This window comes from Mauremys reevesii, linkage group 5 (assembly GCF_016161935.1).
Source record: "Mauremys reevesii isolate NIE-2019 linkage group 5, ASM1616193v1, whole genome shotgun sequence".
Lineage (NCBI taxonomy): Eukaryota > Metazoa > Chordata > Testudines > Geoemydidae > Mauremys > Mauremys reevesii.
Window position 1 is genome coordinate 97,919,373 of NC_052627.1, and position 18,924 is coordinate 97,938,296.

The window sequence follows — 18,924 nt, forward strand, 5'->3', positions numbered from 1 at the left end:
TTCACCCCACTTTAGACTGGATCACCAGGTCACAATACCCCCTACTTCCCCTATTCCTCCTCCCTGATTCCCACTGTCCTGCCACAGGGTGAACAATGCCACATACACCCTTGCAGGCCCTCACGAGTACCCTGGGTGGCAGGTTTCAGTACCTTTTAACTCTCTTTGAGTGGAACATGGCAGTTCTTCTACTCTAAGACTGGATCTTGTGGTAGCAGCCCCCCTGTTGCCAATCATGTTACCATAACAGCCCCAGCTGCAGTTGGTACTTGCAAAACACTCCTCTCTAGGAGCCTGTGAACAGCAGCTGATTAGAGTAACTGTAACAGGGTGGCTTGCCCCTTAAGGTGTGTAGGGCTGAGGTTAGCCAATCCTGATTACTAAAGAGGCACACATAGGTTGCATCAGGTGATTCCTTATAAAGACCTACAGGAAGCTGCAGGAAGTGTCTAGCAGGAGAAGGAAGCTGTGGTCAGAGGGCTGAGTGTCAGCCAGAAAGGACTAGGACTTTGCATGGAGTAGACTGAGACAGAGGAAGAGCTCCACATGTGGCAGAAGAATCATTGGTAAGTATGAACTTTTGTTTGATCATTATGGACTCTCTGAGGATTGTTTGAACTTCTGCTATTCAGCTAGTCCTAGATGCGGGTGCTGTTAGCCATACGAGAGACACTTTGGCATTCTTAAGGAGCTTGCAAGAGAGGGCGGCTAATAGAGGCCGTATACCTGCAAAGTGAACTCGCCATGTGGGAGTGCTCAGTAAACTACAACCCTCTACAATGACTTTTTACTGCCATATTGACCATTCTCCCAAAGGTACATAGCAAGCATGGAGGAAAGGTTTATAATCTAAAAGGTCTGTGTGCCTGGGTCCTACCTACAGCTCATCACCTCTCTCAAAGCTTAGTTGAGTCCAGTTGTCGCACACATCCTGCAGAGTACCTGCCTTATTTCCAGTCTTGCTGCAGGTTCTGCCTAACTCTGGAAAGGGAATGACAGACTCTCCCTCTGAAGTTTCTTCTATCTCCCCATGTCTCTTCTCTTCTTCCTCTAGGCAGTTTTTAACAGCTTAATGTTCTTTTGATCTTAGGCTCTCACCTTGGGAAAACAGGCCTGTTACCTGCTGTCGCTAGCCAGGGTAGGAATTTCTTACTGACTAGCTCACACATTGTTACCTTAAGGACCTTTGGAATTCCCCCAGAAGATACCGTATCTCTGTCATTGTTTCAACTCCTCCTTTTTCCTCCTCTTTCAGCCTCCTTTGATTTAACTCCCTGCAGTCAACCAGAATAATATCAAGCAGGTAAATTGAGATACAAAGAATATGCATACAAAATAATAAGGATATCTATCACATTCTCCATAGTATTATATTAAAATACTGCTTTTAATATTATATACTATAGTATAAATGTTTTGACATTTATTGAAACAAAATGATGCAGTACCATTTTATACAATATGCAGTCAGTGTTTTAAGAGCAAATTGTCTATGTGTCTTTATCAAAGCATGGAACCCCTCACCATACTTAACATTTTATTATGTACAAACAAATTATGTGAGGATGCTGGTGCACAGCTGCATATTTTGGAGTTCCTCTCTGTTATCACCAAGCTGTCTTTGTCACTAAAATGGACCAATGCTTGTATAAAATCAGCTCATGGATGAAGAACAGCTGGTTGAAGCTGTGGCTATGCTGATCGGCCTAGGAAAGCACGAGGAGGAATTTTTGGCCATGGTGCCATCTCCATTGGTTGAAGGTATGCAACCACAACTGAACATTTCTGTCTGCTGTTTAAAAATACTTCTGGATTCTTCCACCCATGTTATGCTCTCATATAGCTACATCTATGATTGTCCAGGAAACTATATTCTATCCTTAGATGGCCTCAGTTATGTGTGCTTTTGTCACCTCCTACTGGACTGCAGCAATGCTGTCTACCTGGGCATGTAGCCCTCATCCCTTAGGAAACTCCAGGTAATATAGAATACAGCAGCCTGTTTCCTCAGCCATAATGAACTCACACAAGCACATCACACCTGTCCTCCACTCTCTGGCTTCTGTACTGGCTTTCCACAGAATATTAAGTCAAATTCAAGGTCTCGGTCTTCATTTCCAAGGCACTCAGTGATTTTGGCCAAGAATACCTAAAATGTGGCCCAAAGCTCTAGCACTGTATTTGGTAGCTTCATTCCTCTAGGACAATAGAGCTGCCCATATCAAAGGTTTAGCCCATTTGTACAGGAAACAGAGCTATCTTGGGGACCTGACTGAGACAGTGGAATGAACTCCCACCTGCATTAAGAACCATCCTAAATCTTACCACCTTTCTTTTCAAAGACAAGGCACGCTTCTTCAGTCTTGCTTTGCTAATACTGTATAAGCAGATTAAATAAAAAAGAAAAGAAAAATACCTATACGATTTCTCCTTTGGCAGAGGAAGAGAGAGAGAAGCACCCATGACAGATGCTAGTCATCTTGTTCAATGAACTTCTGGAAGGTGCTAGGATACTACAGTGATGACAGCCATGTAAGAACATCAGTAGGATACAATTTAAATCAGCATGTAACGTAATCCTGAAGCTATCAGTGCCTGGGGAAAAGGCTTAAAATGACATTAGTATGAGTAATTAAATATTAGAAACAAATTTCTTGTGGTCATAAGAAGAGGTACTTTCATTCTCCTCAAACAATATATTAGGCCTCCGTGAAGCTATGTTTATTTATATAAGCTAGGAATCTAGCCCATTATATTTACTTTTGATTAGACTATATACATTGAAAGAAGCCTATGCAAGCTGATGGTTTGTCATATGATCAGCACTTCCATAATTGATCGCTCTAACCCCTGCTAGAGTTCTCTTAAGGCAGTGTGTGAGATGTGTGTCAGTATTTTATATACTCATATTGCTAACTCTCGTGATGTTAGTGTGACTCCACCAATTTTGGGGGTTTATCTGTCTCATGAAAACATGATGAAAGGCTGTCAACTCATAAATCTTCCCTTATTCAAAATGGCACCACCTCCTTTTATAGTCAAGAGGGCTGAAGCGAGCAAGATGGCCACCATTTCTCTATAGTCTATCTGCATATGGTCTGTAGTCTTAATAAAGTCGGCAGCCACCTCCCTGTTTTCAGTGAGATTGAAGCCATGCCCATAGGCAAAATGTCTGCCACTGTGGTTTAGGGAGCTAGCAGGACCCCGGGATTGTGAGGAGCAGAAGAGACTGAAGGGGTGAAGGGCACTGGTGCAGAAGGCAGATTTAGAGGTTGCTGGGGAATGGGGTAAAGGAGGATGTGGGGAAGTTGAGGGAGGTGCAGAAGATAGTGATGGGGGTGGGATACAGGAGAGGGGATAGATTAGCAACTCCCTCAGCCTGCAAGGTAGTTGTGAGGAAAGGGAGTTACTGCTGGGTAGCCAGAGGAAGGCAGTATTGCAAACTCCCAAAATGATTGTAAGTCACTGGATTTTGGCACCTGCATGAGCTTTAAACCCACAATTTGCAATGAAATTACAAACTCTGCTTATAAATGTACAGCTTTTAAATTACTCTCCCTACTCTTTATTACCTTAAAACAGGCTGTGATGGGTTGGATCCCCGCATCCGGGATGCTACTTGTTGTGCTGGGGTCTCACTGAGCCCGTCTATTCCCCCACCCTGGGCTTCCTCACCCTGTCTATGGTATGCCAGGCCCTCAAGCCTTCTTTAGCGCACGTGCGCGCGCACACACACACACACACAGACTGAAATCAGCTGTGTGTGAGAAGACTTAGCTAGGAGAATGGCCAGCACTCACATGCACACTTCCTTTGGGGTATACACCCAAAATAATATTGTCTTGCACTGTATAGAAAGATCTGCACAGCACCAGTTAATAAAAATTTGGCCTGTCCCTCAGTGTGGAGAGAGTTATGAATAGCTCTTTGCCCCCCTGCCCCCAGATGTGAATTGCACAAACTGGGTTTTTAAATGAACAAGAAATAAGTTTATTAACTACAAAGGTAATTTTAAAGTGATTATAAGGGATAGCAAACAGAACAAAGCAGATTACTGAACAAAGAAAACAAAAAACACAAACTAAGCTTAATATACTCAAGGAACAGGTTACAAAATGAAATTTCTCACCCTCAATGTTGTTTTAGGCAAGTTGCAGAGTTTCTGCTTAAAGTTCCAGTTATTTCTCTTTACAGACTGGACCCCTGTCTCAGCCTGGACTCAACCCTGCTTTTCCCTTGAGGTGTTTTTAGCAGTATTCCTTCCTGGGCAGGTCATGGAGGCGAGTCCTGAATGATTTACTCCCCAACCTTAAATAGAATTTACGTAAGGTGGGAACTCTTTGTTTCCAGTGGAAAAGTACCAGTAGTGTCCCACATGGTACTCCAGACCAGGTGACAGCATCAGATAAAACTACAGTGTCAAAGCAACATCCCAGAAAGCTCATCAGGAAGATGGGAGATTAGTATCTTCAGAGTTCTATTGTCCTTCTTAAATGGCTCATTAAGGATGATGGCCTGCTATCTGGTGGGCGTTCCCCGAAGTAAACACATAGTTGTAATTGTTACATAGTCAATATTTCTAATTTCAGATACAGACATTATATATGCATACAAATTGGATAAGCACATCCAGCAAATCATAACCTTTCCAATGGTACCTTACATGACCCAACTTGTATAAAACATATTTTAGTTATGCCATATTTATATCATAACAATATTTTTATGAAGAATATGGGTACAGCATCACACAGGGGCCCCAGGATGCCTCCACTCCCCCCATTGGACACCTTATACATCAAGCTCCGAGGGAAAAATTATTTTCTGATCCTCAAAATTGCCAGTTAGTCAGACCCACAGTTCTTGGAAGCAGTCCAAACTATACCTCCATCGTAGGGCAGGGAAGTATGTGTGGATGGAGGGCAGTAGAATGGCTGATGCATTCCCCCTGAGGACTTCACATACAGCAAGTTGTGGGCAGGGGAGGTTGTAAAAGACAATCAACTCTCCCTCCCTTCCCCATCCACCTTGTCTAGCTAATGGGGGATGGTAAAGGTGAGAAATCTCTCCACCCTCATCTTGCCCCTTCTTCCTGCCCAGGCGTGATGTCTACATGAGCTCTGGGTGAGGAGAGGGTGAAAGGACTCTGCCTCTCTCTTCCACCCTCCTCTAAAAGGTTGTCTATCCCCTGCTGGTCCAAGCACACATTTGCCTTCTCCCCTTGGTCTCCCACTGAAAAGAGGACATACTAAATTTAGAGACATTACTAAATCAGGCTGAAGAACTTCGCTTTGCATTATGAGTTTTCCAAGCATCTGTTTACTGCATTCTACTCCAGTGACATGCAATCCAACATTCAGAGTAAAATGTCTATGAAGTGCATCACCTTCTACTGTATGACCCAAAGAACACATTCACTCAAAGTATGAGTTTGCACATTCATGCAGATCTCTGAGGTTTATTGTGTCAAATATCCTGCTGATTTTTCCATGTAGTATCATGAAAAAAAGTCTTGAAAACAGCATCTAGGCCCGTCACTAATCAACTCATATTATTTTTTGGGTGGACTCCATAATTCCTTTTCTGGGGTGAATCACCCTGAGAAGCCTGAGTGACTCACTCAGGCTATTTAAGCAAAGACCAATGAGAGAATAGTCAGGTCCTTGGAAAAGTTAATTTTATTTAGTTAAATGTTAAAAAATAATCTGATCATGTATACACTTCTGCACAAATTCTTTCTGACTTTTGGCACTATTTTCATCACAACTAGCCTGTGGCCAAGAGATATGCTAACACATACTTATGTTGAGGTTGAAAAAAGTTTCACTTCAAGTTGTAGGAGAACATTAGTGTGTGTGATAGCTTTTCTGGAGGAAAAGCGCACATGAACTCTTAAATGTATTCATCTTTTCCTGATTACCAAGTGGGGGAAAAAACATTTCTAATCAGTCTCTCATGACCAAAGTTAGTAATTAAAGTAAAATCTGCTGCTGAGCTGATTTCCTATCTACCATGACTGGTTACCTAAATTTAATTTAATTGTTTCTTTGTGCCTTCTAAAAGTAATTAAAGTCATTTTGTTTTATGGATACTCAAAATAGAAGTTTGTAGCTAATACATCAATTGACCAAATATTCCTATCCACTGACTTTATTTCAAAGCCAATCATTTAATCATATCAAATTTAAATATATAAGAAAATAGCCAGACCAATACATAGCAGAAAAGGGAGATGGTGATTTTTTAAAAATAATTTCATGTGAGATACTGGCTTTTATCATGTTGTTTACTCGCTGTCTGTCAAGAACTGATAAGTGATGACAATTTTCAAATTATCATAATTTATAATTGTCTTGCCTCATTTATTTTTGTAGTGTAATTTCCATAATGTAAGTCTTGAGGCTAAAGAAGATGGTTCTGATTTGCTTTAGTTCTGTATTTTTATTTTACCAGCTTTTCATTTTTATTATTTTTTAAGAACAGATGGCAATATACCATCAAGGGCTGTAATGGGACAGCAATAAAGAGAAATATTTACCATTATTGTTTTGTATTTTGGTAATTCATAGGCGCCCCCTCCGAGAACAGTTCTCCATTATGCTAGGTGATGTAAAAACAGACGACCAAAAGATGCTTCCTATGTTGGAGTTCATAAATTACATGTTTATCATCAGTTTGACAGATAAATATCTGTATTAATCTGCTGTTTGTATGTACATACTTTGTTTGGGACATCTCACAACTGAGGAAAGATATTAGAGTCTATGTAACCAACGTAAGGAATTTGTTAGTGTTGATTGGTTTCCGGGGGCATAGGCAAGATAAAATGTACAGGCAAAGACTATGTCCCAGAAAGTAGGGCAAAGAAAAAGACAAAAGGAACAAACTCTTGTTGACCAAGATAATCTGAAATTGTTGGGAATGCTACATATGCACAGTATCCCTTATGCAAACAGGATGACTTTTTGTAGGTTAAAGTATTTTTATCTAGGCTGAAGGTCTAATAATGACCACCAAACTAGATCATTTCTGTATCATTCCTTTGGAATTCAGCTCATTCAAATTTTGTTATTTCCAGGAGGAAGTTTATCCAAGCTCACTGGAACTTTATTGATATTACTAGTTATTATTTATTGCTGTTGTTGTTATTTCCATGGTGCTCTTGTCCAGCCTTCTGAAACTCTAAATCCAAAGACCCTGTCACAGGAACTGGAATCATGTCAGCAAACCTAGCAGGATGACTCATTTTTGTGTGACTCTCAGACATCTGTTTGTGAAGTCAGATGAAATATCCAGAAACTGGAAATATAAGAACCCCAAATGTAAGATTGTGGGAAACTGAGATTAGCACATTATCAGAAATGTAGGGAAAGTTACAGATTATTTTAAATCTCAAGTGGCCTTTTTAATTTCCCTGTGAAGATTAAATGCCCCACTATGTCAAAAGAGAATAGTACACTGTAAAGTATCATTTTCTAATTGTTGTATAGCTGGGTTACAGAAGATGTCATGTATCATTCAAGCAGTGGCTGTTAATTAATATTTATTTATGGTAGCACATGCAGGAGGTTTGTTAGGTACTGTACAAAAATAAAAGAAAATTAACTTTTTAAATCTGACTCTCAACTTGTATATTAGAGTAGCATAGCTTTTCTGGTGATGCTGTTTCAGGAAACTGGTGTTCAGTAATCACTCAGACATCTCTTATTCAGTGTCTAAGTTCCAATTATCCTCACAGGGCTGGATTTAGGGGCAGGCAACCCAGACGACCACCTGGGGTGCCAGGCTTGGTGAGTGCTGGGCTCGGGATGCTGTTTTGTTGCTAGCAACAAAAGGGAAAATAGAATGTTTGAAGTAAAATGTTTCAGGTCTTCCATATGTGGATTCATTTTTCTCTAACCTCCTAGAATGTTCTGAGCTTTTGTAGAATCTTGTGGAACCTTCCAGACTTTCTAAGAACTACATTTTCCTTGAACCTCCTAGAATGTTGTCAACCATGCCCTCATAGGTATAGAAGGGGTGGGGCTTTGCCAGTCAGTCAGTGAGATACAAGAACGAAGTGAGAGCGCAGCTGCCATATTGTGAACCTTGTTTTATTGTATATGGTGAGAAAAGCGACGTTTTGAACTAAAGGACTACTGTTAACATTCTAAGGCTGTCACCTTCTGTAACACTATTTAATAATGGTGCACAGTTCAGTTTCTTATTAGTACTTTTACTTCTTAAAAGTAAAAAGTTTCTATAAGCTTAGAGGAAACAATTTTTTTATTTGCTTATATATGGCATGAATAAATACAGATTTACAGATCCTAGCATGCAAATTTATCATCTTATATGACAGGAATAAATCATGCATGCAAATTGTGCATCAAAGTAATGAAATGAGCTACAAATAAGTACAGTAAAAATAAGGTGTTCAAAAGTTTAACAAATGGGGGGCAGGGTGGGCGTGCTGAAGACACTCCTTGCTTGGAGTGCCATTTGGTCTAGGGCTGGCCCTGTGTCCCTGAGTTACATAACGTGAGCCTCTGCATTACATAGCATGACCTCCATGTTCCCCATAGAAATACCTGATTCAAGTAACCAAAAAGTGAGAGATTCAGAATGTCCTAAGGACTCCCTAACCCTGCTGACCCAGCACCTCTAGCTCCATAAATGCTCCTGCCCTCTCCTTGACAGAATTGAAGGCCTAGTGACTTGATCAAGCACTTCCTCCCCTCCCCCTTTATAGCTATCTATACTTATCCAATCAGGGAACACAAACAGTAATGTGGAAGGATGAAGTTTGCAGACCTTCTGCTTCTACCGTACAGTCCAGAACCTGGTCTGTATTTCTTTTAGCAGAGTTGTGAAAGCCTGAGGGTTGTAAAGATGTACTCCTTGCTTTTGGGGGTTATTTATAAATTGAACACTAGTTAAATTGTTAGTGGTGGCTGACTTGTTCTGTTGATTTTTCCAGTTTATTATAGACTTATTGGATATTGATCTGAAGGCAGGGAAGGCATCACCTCTCTCATTGATATCTCTTGATGTTACTGAGAAGGGTAAAGTTGTTTTTAATATGTGGTTGCTTTGGGGCCAATATTGCAGCAGATTCAATGTGGAGTAGGTTTTGGACTGACTTTATTCTTAATGAAAGACAACTGTATTGGTACTGGGACATATAATTGAGTTTATTGTAGCTGGGGATCAAAGATCACATGTTCTCCAGTTAAGTGGAGTTTTTGTATACCTGCAAACTAAGGAGGAGTGACTGAAAAGTGAGAAAATGGGATAACAAGAATGGAAACAAATTTTAAATAGCTGCTTAGGGCTTGGCTACACTTGCAAGTTAGGGTACGTCTATACTACTCGCCAGATTGGCGGGTAGTGTTCGATGTATTGGGGATTGATTTATTGCGTCTCATCTGGACGTGATAAATCAATCTGCTAATCGATGCCCATACTCTACCACGGCAGGAAAAGTAAGCGGAGTTGACGGGGACACCGCAGCAGTCGACTTGCCACCGTGAGGATGGCCAGGTAAGTCGAACTAAGATACTTAGTTCGTGAATAGCGTAGCCGAAATTGTGTATCTTAGTTCGAACCCCCTCCCCCCGCTAGTGTAGCCCAGCCCTTAGAGTGCATTAAAGCAGCCCCGGGGCCCTAACTCATGACCCATGCACACTGGCAAGGCACTTGGAATGCCTGGCCTCTGCAGCTGGAACGCTCCTGGTAATCCACCTCCACAAGAAGCATAATGCTTGCTGAGCCTCGGCTGAACCACCCCAGCATCAGGGTGAATGAGGTGTTGCATTACTGCACTGTGATTGGCCTCCAGAAATGTCCCATAATCCCCTTAAGCGGCCACTCTTGTCATTGCTCTCAGCCCTCCAAAAACCCACTCTCTCTACCTCCACATACACACAACACACTCCCTGTCCCTAGGGTGACCAGATGTCCTGATTTTATAGGGACAGTCCCGATATTTGGGGCTTTTTCTTATATAGCCTCCTATTACTCCCCACCCCCGTCCCAAATTTTCACACTTGCTATCTGGTCACCCTACCTGTCACACTCCACCCCACCCGCTATTTGAAAAGCATGTTGCAGCCACTTGCATGCTCGGATAGCTATCACAATGCACTGCTCTCTCTGGCATTGCAAGAACTGTTAATGTGGCCACGCAAGTGAGCTTGAATCTGACAGTGTGGACACACTGCAGTGCTTTCCCTACTGCGCTTTCCGAGGGCTGGTTTAACTCACAGAGCTCTACATCTGCAAGTGTAACCATAGCCTTAGAGTCCACATTGCCTGATGTTTTCTAGCATGCGTCATCTATTATCTGTCTCTGCATAAATATAAATTACTTCTCTCTTTTGCCTAACACTTTTTTCTTCTACAGATGATTCATAGAAGCAAGAAAAAGCTTGAGGTCAAAATATTGCCGCTAACTTTATTTTCTATTTTCAGTATGTGTTTAAGATGACCCTTCAGTTTATCTGGTTTTATTATATCTAACTTAGTGCTCTTGGAATGCTGAACCCAAGGTGACAACCACATGACTGGAATCATGTTAACAAATCTACCACAATGACTCATTTTTGTGTGACTTTCAGAGATCTGTTTGAAGGTAGATGAAGTAGCCAGGGGCTAAAAATATAATCCCAACCATAGCATTTTTGAAAGGCTGTGGGCCATTAAGATTAGCACATTATCAAAAACCTGTTTTGACAACATAAGAATGGTCAGGCCCAGATTTAAAAAATTGGACCCTGTGCCTATGGAAATGGGGGCCTCCTGCCTTCCTTAAAGTGTCTCTATTCCATATATGTCACATCCCACACAGACCCTAGAATGCCCGTCTCTGCCTACATATTGTGCAACAACCAGACATGCCAAATCCACAAAAAAAAAAAAAAACCCACAGAAATTGGCTTTGTTTTTGGCTTAATTGGCTTGTGAGTTGTTTGTTGCTAGTTTTTGGCTTGTAGCTTGTTGCTTGTTGTAGCTTGTTACTTCTTTTTTTTGATCGGCTCTTGGCAAGCACGGGCAAGGGGGGGAGAGTTAGGGGGATCTAGTCACATAGTATTGGGGTTCTTAGGAATTGGCTTGTTTTGGCCTTGTTTTGAAATGGGATTAACTTGATCTTTGGCTTTTTGTGAAAGTCGGGTGCTTATTTACCACGTGAAAGTTGGCAACTGTGGCAACTACCTTCCACCGGACAGTCCTCACACAGATCCCAGCAGTCCTGACATATATCCTGCTCACTGCAATCCTCAGTACCTCAACCCCAACATACCCCACTCACCATCAACATCCTGGCCCTCAACCCCTCACCCCACAGGCCCCCATCACTCCCCACTCACCCTGTAGCCCACCACCAACTCCTCTGTCCCCTCATCCACTGCCTCTGGGACCTTCCTGGCCATTCACCAGTGCACCCCCCTCCCAGCTTAGTGCTTTGTTCCCATTCTGAACAAGGGTGGCTCCTCCCACTTCTGGCCACCATGACCTGATCACTCCCATCACCTGCGATGCACTCACATGGCTCTGCTCTGCTCAGGTTTGGCCCAGCCAACCTTCCATCCTCATAGAAGGATGGCTGGGCCAAATCTGAGTGAATGGCATTGTGATCTAGTGCACAGAGCAGCACTGCCACTCAGTTTTAGTTTTTTTTCTGGTGGTCAGGGGCTCTCCTGAGAAAGGGCATCTGTTCTAGTGCACCAAGTGCACATTATTTAATCTGAGAATAGCATGTTGTGAAGTATCCTTTTCTAATGATTGTACAGAAAGTTATGATTCAAAGTAAGAGACTAAGGTCCCATTTAATGAAACAATTAAGAACATGCTTTAACTTTAAGCACATGCTTAGGTGCTTTAACGCAGCAGGTCCTAAAATGACTATATTCCAAATTATTAGTTACCACAATTCTGAATTACAAAGGGAACAAAACAAAGATTATGTCCAGTCAGTATGTTCAAAGCAACTAGTTACTTCAATGGGAGTTCTGAATATAGAAGGATTTTAAGATAAAGCCTTTAAATAATATTGGCAATGATATTTCTAGATGGGCTAGAACAATTGACATTTTCCCTGTGCTGAGCTGTGATGCCTAATTCTTTTTAAGAAACTTGGGAATGGTAGGTCAAATGTTCTGTTTTCTTTTTTGTTGGACAGGAGTATATGAATTTATATTTAAGGGAGGAAAAATGGTCTAGGGCTTAGGACATTGACCTAGCAGTTGGGCGATATGGGTTCTAGTCCTGGCTCTTCCAAGTTGCTTTGCCTCTGTTTACTGTCTCATCCTTGTGGAACAGCTTCAACAGGGGAGAGACTGAGAAAGCCCCATATCAGAAGTTTCTATAGCCTAGTGACTGGGGCATGTTTCTGCAATATAGGAGACACAAGTGCACATCTCTGCTCTACAGCCTGCAGAGGGAGAGTTAAAGCATGCATTCCCCACTTGGCTAAAGGTCACTTTTTGAATGGCAGCTAAGTCAGTAAAAAAAAAAAAAAGGGCTAGAACTATTAGATGACTTTATGTCAAATTCATGAATAGCTTTAGGTAGACTTACTCAATGAATGGATCAGAACAGATTCGAAAGCTGCCGTCTTTTTGAGAGTGTTTTTTGAGAAAGCATATTGGAGGATATACTTGATATGACAGTCATAGACAAATCTGTCCATGTACAATTTATTAATTCTGTTTGATATTGTGACCTCTTTGTATGCTTATGCTCTTATGATGGCCTTTACGATATTCTTGCATCGTACTTCCTGTAGAGAGGAGAGGAGAACTGGTGCCTATGTGTCTGCCTCTTACTTGGACAGTCATTAAGGATCATCAGCAATGGAATAAGCCTTGTTCTGACAGAACAATGGGATGGCTGCAATCTAAGTCAAACCAGCTTTTCAAGTCTGGATCCATGTTGGTGGCAACCAAGCAACACACCACCTGACAGGGGACTTTTATCACAAGATGGGTCTTTGACACTAACCAGGAGAGTCACATGACAGAGGGGACAGGACGTTATAAAAAGACCAGATTCTCTCTAAGCAGCTCTCTCACTGACCAGAACAGACAGAAGATACTGAGCTGGGAGAAGCAAGGTCAGGAGAGAGGACCTGGAAACCCTTGAAAGCACTGACCAAATCCTAAAGAAAGCATGGTGAGGAACCTGAGCTAGGGAATTGTTTACAATTGTTTCTTAGTTTCCATGGATCTGTATCTCTTTTGTGCTGTTTTATTATTTATTATTTGTATTATCATAGTGCCTAGGGGCCTTAGTCATAGACCAGGACCACATTGTATTAGGTGCAGTACAAACACAACAAAAAGATGGTCCCTGACTTGCAGTGTAAAGTAAAGAGAGAAATATGTTTAGACATCCTTTTGTAAAGTCTGTCTTATTTTCTTCAACTATCATGAGTCCCATAAAGGTCAATCTGTAAACCAGAGTACCCACAAGGGTGGAGCTCTGAGGAGGTTTACCTAAGCTACTGGGGATTCAGCACTAGTCTTGGGGCCAAGGGCAGCAGAACTGTGGGGTTCCACTTCTGAGAAGGGGTACCTGATTGAATCTATGCCCATGGAGTGAGCCTAGGAGACACAGAAAGAGGCAGTGCCTGCAGCCTGCCACAGGGATCCACTGTTGAGATGCAAACACAGTAGTTCGGTGAGTGCCTGACCAGAGGGAGTTCGACCAGGTTTGTGATTTCCCTCTTAATGATGAAGGGTCAGCAAGGTGATTTGTACATAGCTGGCTGGCGGAGTTCCAGTCGAATGGACCACTTTAATGCTGCTGGGATTTAATTGCATTGTTAATGTTGTGGTAAGGTGTCTGGAGCCTTGGATAGGCCTCTTTTTAGTTATTATTTCAACTGAAATAAATAAATAAAATCTCCTATCAGACACCCCAGAGGATAGTTGCAGAGAAATTTTGGCTGAGCAAATTTTACCTCACTACACCCATAGGAGTTATATTAGTAATTATGTTATGTTTTTATTTGTATTACTGTATTACTTAGAAGCCTTAGTCATGGACTGGGATCCCATTATGTTGGGTGCTGTATGAAAAGGAATGTATGTAGTGTTGTAAGACACTGAGAATGCTTATAAGAAAAATAATAATAAATGTATCAAATCTATACATATGTATTTGTTAGCCAATATTTCTGACAGTGAAAGAGGAGGAATTTCCTGTATTTCATTTTGTGTCTTGAAACCAACTGGTATTACACAACAGAATAGATTATTGGAATGACTTGAAATCTTTATTGCGCTCCATAGTTTTATGCTTCACAGGGCTAGATTCTGTTCTCAGTTAAGCTGGTTGAAAGATACAGCAAAACTGATGCTACTGTCAGTGGAGTTACCTTGGATTGCTGTTGGTACGAATGAGGTCAGAATCTGGGCCATCAAGTCTAATAGGCCCACATCCTCAAAGATATTTAGGCACCGACCTGCCATTGAAATCAATAGTTATCCTAAATAGCTTTGAGGATTTGGGTCATAGAGCCCATACAATGACAAAATATTCTAATTATATTAATACCAAGATCATGGTTTATAAAAAAGACTATTTCTCTGTTGTGCAACTATTCTAATGTGTAAAATGTACAGTGATAATACATTACAATGCCCTTGTATGTCAGTTGGGGCTGTGGAACATTATCAGCTTGGAACTGTTGCAAGTACTTATTAACTTTAGCTGACGGGAAAAATCCTAACATGGATTTCATATATTTTAGAAGTAGCCACTGCAACATAATCAGGAAGCAATTAAAATCCTTTCCCTAAACTGCTATTGTTCTTTTGCAAATGATGTGCTAAGATTGCTGCAGGTTTCACTGCTGTGTAATAGACTTGACAGACAGTAATCTTGATGCATTAATTATGATTGCTATTATGGACAAACTAATGCCCCTATTTGTTGTTGTAGTGACTCTAGTAATTAAATACATGATTATGATGAAGAAAGGATTATTAATATTAAGAGTTAGGGTAAAAGTTAGGCAAGTTTGGGGAAAGTGTTTCTAATTTCCACAATCACTGCATTTGCAGAGTGTAGTAACAGTAAAATTGCTCAAGGTTTAATTTTTTAAATTAATATTTTATCTTTATATTCCAATCTAATTCTTCTTTTTTTGTCTTTTTTTTTTTTTAGCATCAGACTTTACACTTTACCTACACATGGAAGTGGCAAATAAATAATGATTTGGAACAATGGATACTGCTTTATAAATGCAAGACCAAACTCAGTTTCCATGATCCTTTGTGACACTAACACATCTGGAAGTGGTCCGTCCAGAACTTCATTAATGATGTTTATTTAATATATAACACTCTGAAATAAAACGTTCTGGGTAGAACAGGTAAGTGGGTTTTTTTTAAGGGTTGTAAAAGAAAAGGTGGGTGGTTTTTGTGGTTTGTGCATTTGAACTGCTCTGCTAGGAAGTTGGGAGGAGAGGCAGCAGACCAGGTTCCCCAGACACAATGTGGTGGCACTGGGCCTTGTTTTCATTCTCCTGGACACTCTTCCTTCGATATTTCCATAACGAAGATGCTGGGTCTATAACTGGAGAAACAGGAAAAAATAATAATTAGGGAAACACAGCTTAACAATTCATGTCTCCAGAAGATGTCAAAATATGTGTATAATATTGCCCATTGAATTGATTTTTAATCAATGCATGACACTGAAAATCATGCAAGCAGCTTCACCGAATAATTTTATTTCAGATCCGCTATTTCCCCTAAATCTCATATCTTCTGGTGTCTTATCTACACTTTTATTTTCCTAGGATCAAACATAAATCGTAGTGAGCCTAGGCAACGGCCAACTGGCAAGAGTCCCTTTGAACAGTGATACTGATAGCCATGGATAACTTTCTCATAACTTCATTCTGTGCCTTCAGCAACCTCATCCTGATCATAAGATACAGCCAATCCATTAATTCTCATTATCTCCTAGAATTATATTGGCTCTTGGAGCCTCCAAACATGTACCCAACAAATACTGATGGATAGTATCCAAGTTACACTGATATCAATTTGTACTTTGAACAGTTCTTTTCTTAATTTTTTTCAATTGCAGCCCTCTCTGCGGTGAAACAATTTGTCAAATTGACTAGCCATTCATGAAAAGGCAGATCCATGCTTCTAGGTAGCTTGATCTCCTTTTGACTTCTGAGAAAAGTTTAATGACCATGAAAGCTTTACTTTCTAGTAAGCTAGAATGGATAGACACTCGAAGTGTGAAAGAGAGAAGTGATGAAAGTGCTGCAAACTACTTTTAACCAAATTTATTGGAGATTAAAATTCAAATACTTGTATCTCATAAAAAAAGAATGTAAAAATAGAGAAAAACAAATGAACAAAACACCACATATGCACTTTGAATACAGAGATTCTAATGAAAATACAAAATAGAACAAAACTCATTATTAGTAAAATCTTAAGTTCCCAACTAACTTTCTTTCTACAGGTATGTTAGCAACAAGAAGAAGGTCAGGGAAAGTGTGGGACCCTTACTGAATCGGGGAGGCAACCTAGTGACAGATTATGTAGAAAAAGCTGAAGTACTCAATGCTTTTTTTTTTTGCCTTGGTCTTCACAGACAAGGTAAGCTCCCAGACTGCTGCACTGAGCAGCGCAGTAGCGGGGAGGAGGTAAGCAACCCTCAGCAGTGTAAGAACAGGTTAAGGACTATTTAGAAAAGCTGGACATGCACAAGTCCATAGGGCCGGAACTAATGCATCCAAGCATGCTGAGGGAGTTGGCTGATGAGATTGCAGAGCCATTGGCCATTATCTTTGAAAACTTGTGGCAATCAGGGAAGGTCCCGAACAATTGGAAAAATGCAAATATAGTGCCCATATTTAAAAAAGGGAAGAAGGAGAATCTGGAGAACTACAGACCGGTCAGTCTCAACTCACTCCCCGGAAAAATCATGGAGCAGGTAATCAAGAAATCCATTTTGAAGGACTTGGAGGAGAGGAAGGTGATCAGGAACAGTCAACATGGATTCACCAAGCATAGGCACCAACTCCGTGGGTGCTCCAGGGCTAGATCACCCACCAGAGCCGCTAGAAGTCAGCACCTATGTCACCAAGGACAAGTCATGCCTGACCAACCTGATTGCCTTCTATGATAAGATAACTGGCTCTGTGGATATGGGGAAAGCAGTGGACGTGCTATACTTTGACTTTACCAAAGCTTTTGATACGGTCTCCCACAGTATTCTTGCCGGCAAGTTAAAAAAGTATGGATTGGATGAATGGACTATAAGGTGGATTGAAATCAGGATAGATCATCAGGCTCAACAGGTACTGATCAATGGCTTGATGTCTAGTTGGCAGCCAGTATCAAGCTGAGTGCCCCAGGGGTTGGTCCTGGGGCAGTTTAGTTCATCTTCATTAATGAGCCGAATGGTGGGATGGATTGCACCCTCAGCAAGTTCGCGGATGACACTAAATTGCGGGGAGAGATAGATATGCTGGAGGGCAGAGATAGGGTCCAGAGTGACCTAGACAAATTGGAGGATTAGGACAAAAGAAATCTGATGAGGTTCAACAAGGACAAGTGCAGAGTTCTGCATTTAGGATGGAAGAATCCCATGCACTGCTAGAGGCTGGGGCCTGACTAAGCAGCAGAAAAGGACCTGGGGATTACAGTGGACGAGAATCTGGATATGAGTCAGCAGTGTGCCTTTGTTGCTAAGAAGGCTAACGGCATATTGGGCTGCATTAGTAGAAGCATTGCCAGCAGATCGAGGGAAGTGATTATTCCCCTGTATTTGGCACTGGTGAGGCCACATCTGGAGTATTGTGTCCAATTTTGGGCTCCCCACTACAGAAAGGATGTGGACAAATTGGAGAGAGTCCAGCAGAGGAAAACGAAAATGATTAGGGGGCTGGAGCACATGACTTATGAGGAGAGGCTGAGGGAACTGGGATTGTTTAGTTTGCAGAAGAGAAGAATGAGGGAGGATTTGATAGCTGCTTTCAACTACCTGAAGGGGGGTTCCAAAGAGGAGGGAGCTAGGCTGTTCTCAGTGGTGGCAGGTGACAGAACAAGGAGCAGTGGTCTCAAGTTGCAGTGGGGGAGGTCTAGGTCAGATATTAGGAAAAACTATTTTACTAGAAGGGTGGTGAAGCACTGGAATGGGTTACCTAGGGATAGGGCCGGCTCCAGGGTTTTTGCCGCCCTAAGTGACGGGGGAAAAAAAATTAATAAAATGCCATGATCGCAATCAGCGGCAATTCGGTGGTAGTTCCACCACGCTGCTTTCTTCTTCGGCGGCACTTTGGTGGCAGGTCCTTCCCTCTGAGAGAGACCGAGGGACCCGCTGCCGAATTGCCGCCGAAGAGCCCGATTTGCCGCCCCTTTCCCCTTGGCCGCCCCAAGCACCTGCTTGCTGAGCCCTGCCTAGGGAGGTTGTGGAATCTCCATCCTTAGAGGTTTTTATGGTCCAGCTTGACAAAGCCCTGGCTGGGATGATTTCATTGGATTGGGTCCTGCTTTGAGCAGGGAGCTGGACTAGATGACTTCCTGAGGTCTCTTCCAACCCTAATCTTCTATGATTTTATGATACTTCAGGTATCAGAAATATTTATCAAAGATAACCATGACCACTGTTATTTAATTACACTACTCATCCATTACAACATTACAGATTCAGTTCAGATCTATTCTGAATAGGGATTCCATAAGAATATATTATGAGGATCTATTGTTAGCTGCCAGCCCTGTAAACTCAACCTGGATTCTGAGAGTTAAGCTGGGTTCTTTCGATCACATGAGTCATAAATTGTAATGAATCTCCTGCAGGCCAAATTAGAGCCTTAATAGCCCTGTTCAACCTCATTGTCTTCACTTTGTGTCCTCTATTATGCCTCTGGAAATATCAAGAAGCCAGATTATGAACTCCTTACTCCCA

At 41.5% G+C, this 18,924-nt stretch overlaps 1 long non-coding RNA gene across 1 annotated transcript; it reads left to right on the forward strand.

Annotated features, from left to right (window-relative positions):
* The first annotated feature begins 442 nt into the window (after positions 1–442).
* Positions 443–15,340, forward strand: LOC120405641. The gene is made up of 4 exons (XR_005598739.1): positions 443–566; positions 9,460–9,522; positions 12,767–13,152; positions 15,151–15,340. It is a non-coding gene; the product is annotated as an uncharacterized LOC120405641 (long non-coding RNA).
* The last annotated feature ends 3,584 nt before the right edge of the window (positions 15,341–18,924 follow it).